The sequence below is a fragment of the Dipodomys ordii genome, unplaced genomic scaffold (assembly GCF_000151885.1).
Source record: "Dipodomys ordii isolate 6190 unplaced genomic scaffold, Dord_2.0 Scaffold78, whole genome shotgun sequence".
Taxonomy (NCBI): domain Eukaryota; kingdom Metazoa; phylum Chordata; class Mammalia; order Rodentia; family Heteromyidae; genus Dipodomys; species Dipodomys ordii.
This window is the reverse complement of record NW_012267294.1, coordinates 2,258,415-2,266,568: the sequence shown is the minus strand read 5'-3', so window position 1 is coordinate 2,266,568 and position 8,154 is coordinate 2,258,415. Positions and strand designations below refer to the sequence as shown.

Sequence of the window (8,154 nt, the reverse complement as noted above, 5' to 3'; positions counted from 1 at the left end):
AATCACTTTAAATAGTGATTTATTAGTACTGCCAAAAAGTATGAATGACATTTTCAATAGGGTAACACATTGCCTTTACGCATAAGCTTTCCAATAATTATTATTGGAGGCTGAATGTAAAAAGTTCTGTAGTTCTGCTCATTGAACATAAGTTCTGAAGAAAAAAGACCAGAAGAGAAAGCCTATGTTTCTATGAAGAGTTAAACTTTCACATCAAAGAACATGATGATTTAGCACATTTTTTTCTTCTTGTGATTCTCCATTTGTTGCTGATGTGGATTGGTTATTTCTCTGATTCACTCGCTATGACATTCGTCTTGTTTCTAGAAAGAGAATATGGAAATAAAAATCTTGTGCAGAATAAATTAGGATCAACAAATGTATGCCTAAACAAGCATGTTGAAAGTGAAACTCCTTTGTATAACTACTTAAAGACAATAAAATAAATTTAATAAAATAAAAAGAATTTGTTCAATAAAAGTGAGATAAGTTCCCCCTTTTTTTATAGCTAGCTGAAGGCATGGCTGAAGTCGTAAGGCACCTGCCTAGGGAGAATGAAGCCCTGAGTTCAAACCCTAGTACCATCTCTACATCCTACATTCTTGTTACGTAATTAATATAAACGGGTACTTTTCCTCATCATTAGAAAATCATGCTCAGAAAATTATTATTTAAAATATTGTTGTTGTCTTCCTGCATCATATAAGGTGGACACTATGTGTACCTAAAGTGTCTAGTCAAATTCTAGTAGAAAGATTTCTGCATGATTTCCAGGTGAGGAAAGATATTTGATTGGTACAATTAATAGAGGCCTGCAAGAGACAATGTTTGAGCATCTCTAGGAATGTAGCTCCCACTGTGTGATTTTGGAACAGCAACCAGACTAAAAACAAAACGAACAAAACAAAAGCTCATATAGGACCAGGGAAAACAGGAAAATACCTACCGTCTAGACACACTGTTGGTGAATAGAGTTAGGGAGTTTTCCTATTTAGGAGCTTGATCAGAGACATGAAGACACAGAATATTGCAAATATAAAATACCTATGGATCTTATGAGGGAAAGTAGTCATGTACAGCACCTTTGCTTGTGTTAGGCCCCGTAACAGTTTCTATTATGAAATTATACTCTTCTCAATTGAAAAAGATGATTGTTTTCTCTCACTAGATAAAGATGTGATATTTGATACATATAATGCACCTTGTGTGATTATTTATTGTTGTACATTGACTGATTTGTAAAAGACCACTAACAATCACTAACTAGAAATGACAGGAACATGAAAAAAAGGAAATCTTTAGTTGGTTTTCTGGTTGTAAATTTTTCTTACCTGGACCAAGAGCACTAACTTGAAATTTCTGTCATTTCTCCCTGCTCATTGGATAAGAAAATTGAGAAGACACAATGAACTACCTGGATTTTTAGAGCCAGGGCCTGGTCTTTCTCTCCTATTAATTGAGCTCTAACCTTCTTCATGTTCTCAGTCAATTGTTCTACACAGTTCTGAAAAGTCTGTTCTTTCTCTTCCATCATACGCTGGTATCTTCATTGTATTTCTTCCACAATTTTTTGTGTAGCCTGTGAATATTCAGCCTTTGCACATTCCACTGAGAATAGGATGGATAAAATAAAGTAATATTACTCTATTCTCTTTTTATTCAAATGTTAATTATGTTAATATCTTTATCTATCTCTATGATCTATTTCACAGTGCTAGAATTTGAACTGAGGGCCCAGTGCTTCCTAGGTTGGTACACTAACACTTCAGCCATGGTCCCAGCCCTTTAGATTTAAATATTTCTCAAGTGGGGTCTTTCGTTTAAGCTCTGGTTGACCTGGACCATCATCTTCCTATTTATGCTTTCCAGCTGGGATGACCAGATCACATCACCACACATGCAGCTTTTAGTGGTTCACATGCGATCTTTTTTTTTGGGGGGGGTCCGGTCATGGGGCCTGGACACTGTCCCTCAACTCTTCAGCTCAAGGCTAGTGCTTTACCACTTGAGCCACAGCACCACTTCTGGCTTTTTGCTTTTTGCTTATGTGGTGCTGAGGAATGGAACCCAGGGCCTCAGGCATGCAAGGCAAGCACTCTACCACTGGAGCCACCTTCCCAGCCCTCACATGGGATCTTATAATGTGTTGCTTGGCTGTCCTATAATTGTGATTCTATTCCATCCCCTCAGCAGTTAGGATTCCAGACATAAACCACCACATCTGGCTCTGAGGACAGTAATTCTTCTAGTGTGACATATTTCCTCATGTTTAGGTAGAGCTTTGAAAGTGAAGTCAAATCTTTTGCTGTTTTTGCTCTTATTTAGAGATCAGACTTGGGTCTGAGGAGAGGGTTGTGGTTACTTTTGGGTTTTATTGACACCTTGGCTTAATACAGTTGCTCTTCTGAGTGAAGCACTTCTGTTAGGGCTCTGGAATGTGGTCCCTGCCTACATCTTCTATATATAGAATGTAGACTAACTGTTATAGATAGCCCTTGGTAATGTGAAATCCATTATTTTGAGCAATTTACATTTGCTACTAAATTTCAAAAAATTAAAAAAGGGACAATCCCCTTTAAGTTTAGCAGAAATAACTCCTTGACCAATCTTTACCTAAGGAATACCTATGCTAAAAACGTACTATTACTTTCTATCTACTTTTGTCTGTTTTCACAGAATTCATACTAGAGAGGATGCCTACAAGTAATTTGTAGATGAGGGGACAAAAGGTTGCCTTAAACAGGCTACCTGATAGTTTTCTATTCTAAAACACAAATCAACAGCAAAACATATACCTCCTCCACAGGAAATATGAATGACTTGGTATACAGAATGTGTGTAAGTTCACTAAAATCATTAGTATTAGTAGTTTACATACAAGAAAGGAAAGCTTTTACATGCTTCATTTCCTTTCCACTTCAACTTCATTTTGGCCAAGTTTAAGGGCCATCTATATGCAGACACATTTCATGTTCAAGTCCAACCGTTTGAAGCTTGGAAACTGATCATCACATCTGTATCATAGCAACAGGCTCTATGAGAAGCAAACTTTGATCTTTGTATATTTTACATTATAATACCTGATTGTTTCATTTCTCTATTGTATCATTTCTCCTTTCCCATGTCCTGAGTCTGTTTCTTATACTTTCTTCTTTCTTCATTGATTTCCTCCTGAAGACGTTGCTCTTATTCCTAAATAGGGAAAAATATAACTAGGTTACATACATAAAATGATTTTTCATAGATTGTTATGTAACTCTCAAATGGCATTCTCTTTCATTCCTTAAATAAATCTACTAGATTTTGAAATACCATTATAACTTCTTTCTTCACTTGGTGTTAATTCTCCTTGAGCCCCTCCTGTGTTTGCTATTATTTTTATAGAACTTCTTTCCATCTTCAGAAGAAGTTTATTCATATAGTCCTTGAAATTCTATAGCTCCAGAATTTATCCTTGGGTTTCATGTATAATTATCATAGTTGTCTGTTGTTTAACCTTTTGCCTTATATAAAATGGATTTTCATCTCACAATCATAACCAATGGGAAGATTTCTACATGGTGCTGAAAAGCAGGGGATTTGTATGATCCTGAAATTTATTTCAAGCCTGCAAAGTTTTGGTGGGAGAAAGAATTGAGGAGATCAGAAGAAGAGCTATCCAGAGAGTACTTCTGGGCAGATGTCTGTGATCTTCATGGATTTAGAGTAAGGCCCAGAGAACAGGTGGGAAATAGTGGTATGGACATTTATCCAGTGTGTTTAAGGAAGAGATGATTTCTGAGAAAGTTTTCCTATATTATCAGGGTATTCCATGAGCTTATGTCACTGTAGGTAACTAAAAAGAAAACCACTATGGACCCCACGAGGCAGAAAATAAATGCTATTGTTCTATGAGGTATGAGACAGTCAAGTCCTTAATTATTACTTATTACTTACTTAAAATGTGATCATACAATAGTTTCCGTGCCATTAGTCAAGAATACAAATCTGTAGCATATGCAGGGCTTGTTTTCCAAAATCTTTTCAATTGATGGTTACTTAAGTGGACTGATGTCATGACTCAAGCTTCATGAGGGAAACTTGTTTGTAGAAGACATTTAATGAACATGCACAGACTGGCAGGGATAGATATGTAAAGATAATCAAATCTATAGCAAAATGCCTGGCTGTTTATGAACTTTATTTGGTTCTAGATCTTTAATCTCTGATTTATGTATTGCAACCATCAGAGTAAAGAAAATTAGGCAAGCACATGAAATACCTACAGTTTAAGGGCAAGATTCCTGTCTTGTTGTGCTATTAACTTACATCTTTCCTGTTCTGCTTTCCAATTCAACACCTGGACAAGTTCCTGATAATTCCTTTCTTTAGTTTCCATCATCTTCTCATACTTCATTTGTACTTTCTCCAACGGTTTTCTCTTTGCTTGTGCAGATTTGGCTTTTGTCTGATCCATTGAGAAAAAATAAGCACAAAGAAATGAAGCTATACAGAATTAATAATGTTGTTTCCTCCTTCTTCAAACACTTATTGTCTATTTTGCTATTATATAGAAGAATTTCAACAGGAGAAATGTTCCTTTTGGGGTCATCATAATGCCTGTGATGTATTATTTCACATGAGAGATGGCATGAGAAGTGAAGACTATCTGTTTCTTGCTCTGCTCTAGTTCAAAGTTCCAACGTGACTTAAATCTGAGAATGAGCACTAATAACTCCAAAGACTAATATAGAGAGATGAATAAACCTTCTCTGATATAGGTACTTCCACAGATGCCAGCTCTTTCTTCATCCAGGGTCCATGTGGTACATTTTTGCCACTGAACATGAGCTATTTATTTATTTATGTCATTTCTTTTTGTGTTTCTAGAGATTGAACCCACGATATTGCACTTGCTAGGCAAGCACTTTACCATTGACCTACATCTCAGACCTGACTATTCAGTTATTAACTGTACACAGTCTACAAACTAAAATTAATGTGCTTTGGCATTGATGGTTAATATGGACTTCTTATTAAATTCAATACCTGTGATCTATTGGCCACTGGCAGTAGTACTACCCTACTGTGCCCCAAAAGTTTGTTAACTACTTATGGCATACATATTTCCTTGAGTAAGAGCATGGGGTTGAGGAATCTAGAAGTACGATATGGATGAAGATGTAATGCACTATCAGGAGGAACCCAATTGCTCTCCATTATAAATATACTTCACTTAAATAATTTATTATAGCCTATATTAGAAAATGCTGATGATTTTAAACATAGGATCCAGGAAAGTGTATATCAATCAATTAAAATGTAGGCAAGAATAGGGGCTGGGAAGGTGGCTCAGTGGTAGAGTGCTTGCCTTGCATTCATGAGGCCCTGGGTTCGATTCCTCAGCACCACATAAGCAAAAGGTAAAAAGCCAGAAGTAGTGCTGTGGCTCAAGTGGTAGAGCGCTAGCCTTGAGCTGAAGAGCTAAGGGATAGCGCCCAGGCCGAGTTCAGGCCCTACGACCGGACCCACCCCAAAAAAATGTAGGTAAGAATTAAATAGATAATGTTAGATGATAACAGATTGCTTTCTCTGTTTTATCTTTGCAAATTTTGTGGCTTAACAAGTATACAAGTGTGAATTTCAAATGTAGATGTGTAGCAATCATATAAGTTTTCAGTGTCTTCATTACATTTGGACTTGGATGTGAGGTTATAGAAATGGAAACTAAATCCATGCTCTAAACATTTTGTGACAATTATGTATATGTTAATACATTTTTCTCCATATCTCCTCTCCATATAGTGGATGTCTTCTATTCTCTTCTTTGAATCCCTCCTCAAGTAGTTGTTTCTGTTCCAAATAGGGAAAAGGAATATTAAAGATTATAAAACTTATTAATACATTCCATATTGCTTCCAATATTTGCTAAAGAACTTTAACATTTGACCTTAAATTCTGTCCTCCATCAGTTTCATTACCCATCTTTCTCTCTGAAGTCTTCTGTACTTGTTACAATTTTCTCTTTTTCTGTTGTTGTTTTTTTTTAAAAAAACCCTTAAATACTTTTGCTGTAAAACTGAATTCTGGAATCTTTGAATGTGAATGGAATTCATTGCAATCTAAATGTTTTATTAGAAAGCATCAAAATGGATTGTACAGGATTATATTCTACATGCAAATGGCTTATAATAGAGAGTTGAAATAGGAAAGCAATAAAAATGGTGAGAATATATGGGCATGAGCATTTTTTATTCTGTATGATTCTGTAACCTTTCTACTGTGGTTTTAATTCAGATTGTGAGTGCTAAGTATATAATGAAATACCCGGAGTTTAAGAGCAATAGTCTTCTCTTGAATTGCTAATAACTCTGCCCTTTCCCTCTTCATTTTCTGAGTCAGCTGTTTTATATGTTCCTGATAACGCCTTTCTCTCTGTTCCATAATCTGTGCATTCTTTTTTCTTTCCCCAGCAGTTTTGCAGTCACCTGTATAGCTTCAGCTTTTTACATACCACTGAAAAGGAAAATCAGAGAAATGTTATGCATGATTGCAATGTTCTACAGGCTGGATAGTAGTGTTCCCTCTGAACTCTATTTAGAAACCTTCTCAAATTATATTTTTATTATATTTAAGTAGTTGTACAAAGAAGTTACCATTCAGCAAATCACTTTATAAATGCAATGCATCTTGGTCAATGGAGACTTGTATTTTTTTGATTTATATGATGATTATAGATTTATATCTATATTATATAGATTTGTATACAGAGATCAAAGTCTCTGTAATGAAGTTATTATATATTAAGAAAACAAAAATGAATACTCCTTTGAATATATGTCCAAATGGTGATATAGCAAGATCATATAGTTGTTCTATTTCTTTCATAAGGAAATGTCTACACCAGTTCTCAGAGTGGCTGCACTAACTTAATTTCCAGCCAATTGTGTATGAGGGTTCCTTTTTCTCCCCTTGCATTCTTGTTGCTGAGTATGGTGAGACTGAATCTCAGTGTAGTTTTTAGTTACATTTCATCTCTGGTTAAAGATGTAGGCCATTTCTTCCTTTTTGCATCTATTGGTCATTTATAGGAGGGTGAATGGAAACAGTGAGAAAGTGAGAAAATGCTTGAAACACTTCATAGAGATGTATAAAATAGAATAACAAAACTCAGAAATGGACTCATTACCTTGCTCATGTAATTGTAACCCCTCTGTACAGTATTTTCACAATAAAAAAAACTTATTTAAAAAAGAGTAACAACCCTTTGCCTCCGGACTTCTCTGGGGCCAGCAGCCGCCCGACCAGGGGCCCAGGGCCGCGGGCTCAGCCGAGGACCATGGGCTCGGTGTGCTGTCCAACCAGCAGTTTGCAGGTGGCTGCGCCAAGGCGGCGGAGAAGGCGCCCCAGGTGGCGCCTGGGGACGCCGCTCTGGCGGCCGAAGAGCCGCAGCTGCTGCACGAGGCCGGCATCTGTAAGTAGTTCAACGTGCGCATGGGGTTCGGCTTCCTGGACGTCTTTGTGCACCAGAATAAGCTGCACATGGAGGGCTTCCTGATTCTTCTGCCAAAGCATCAACCACATGGAGGCCTCCTGTGCACTGAAGGCTCAGCGGTCCCCAGTTCCCAGGGAAAGCCTGCCTACTTTCAGGGGGAAGAAGAAGAGATCCACAGCCCTGCCCTGCTCCCCGAGGCCCAAAATTGAGCCGCCAGAGTCAGGGGGGCTACTCTTGTTAGCAGGAAGTTTCAAGGAGCAGGCATCAATTGGCAAAGTGGAGAAAGTGGGGATATGGGGTGGGTTGGCGAGTAGCTGGCACTGCCGTACATCTCAAGCCGGGATGTCCCAGCATCACCCCATCTTCTCTTTTGATGATAGGAACTCCTATCATGATCTATCCCAATTAAAGTGAGGGGCTTTGGAGGAACCACCTTTGAAACCTGCATACTTTATATGATAAGCTTCACCTGCCCCACCTGCTCCCCCCACCCCCAAGCCTCCAGCTTCTAAAAATGACCCATATTGGCAAGTTCTTCCTTTAAAGAAAGATGTGCCCTCTTTCCCTTGCCAGGGTGTGAAACAATTAAGCATCAGACCAGCAGATCCATGGGCCCAAATCCCCAAGGTGTCGTACCTTGAGTAGGAGGGTCCGTCAGGAGCAAGGCAGGGTTTTTTTTT

The 8,154-nt window shown here is 37.8% G+C and overlaps 1 pseudogene; it reads right to left on the bottom strand.

Annotated features, from left to right (window-relative positions):
• Positions 1 to 296: 296 nt before the first annotated feature.
• LOC105991870 overlaps positions 297 to 8,154 on the bottom strand; it is a 21,938-nt pseudogene continuing 14,080 nt past the window's right edge.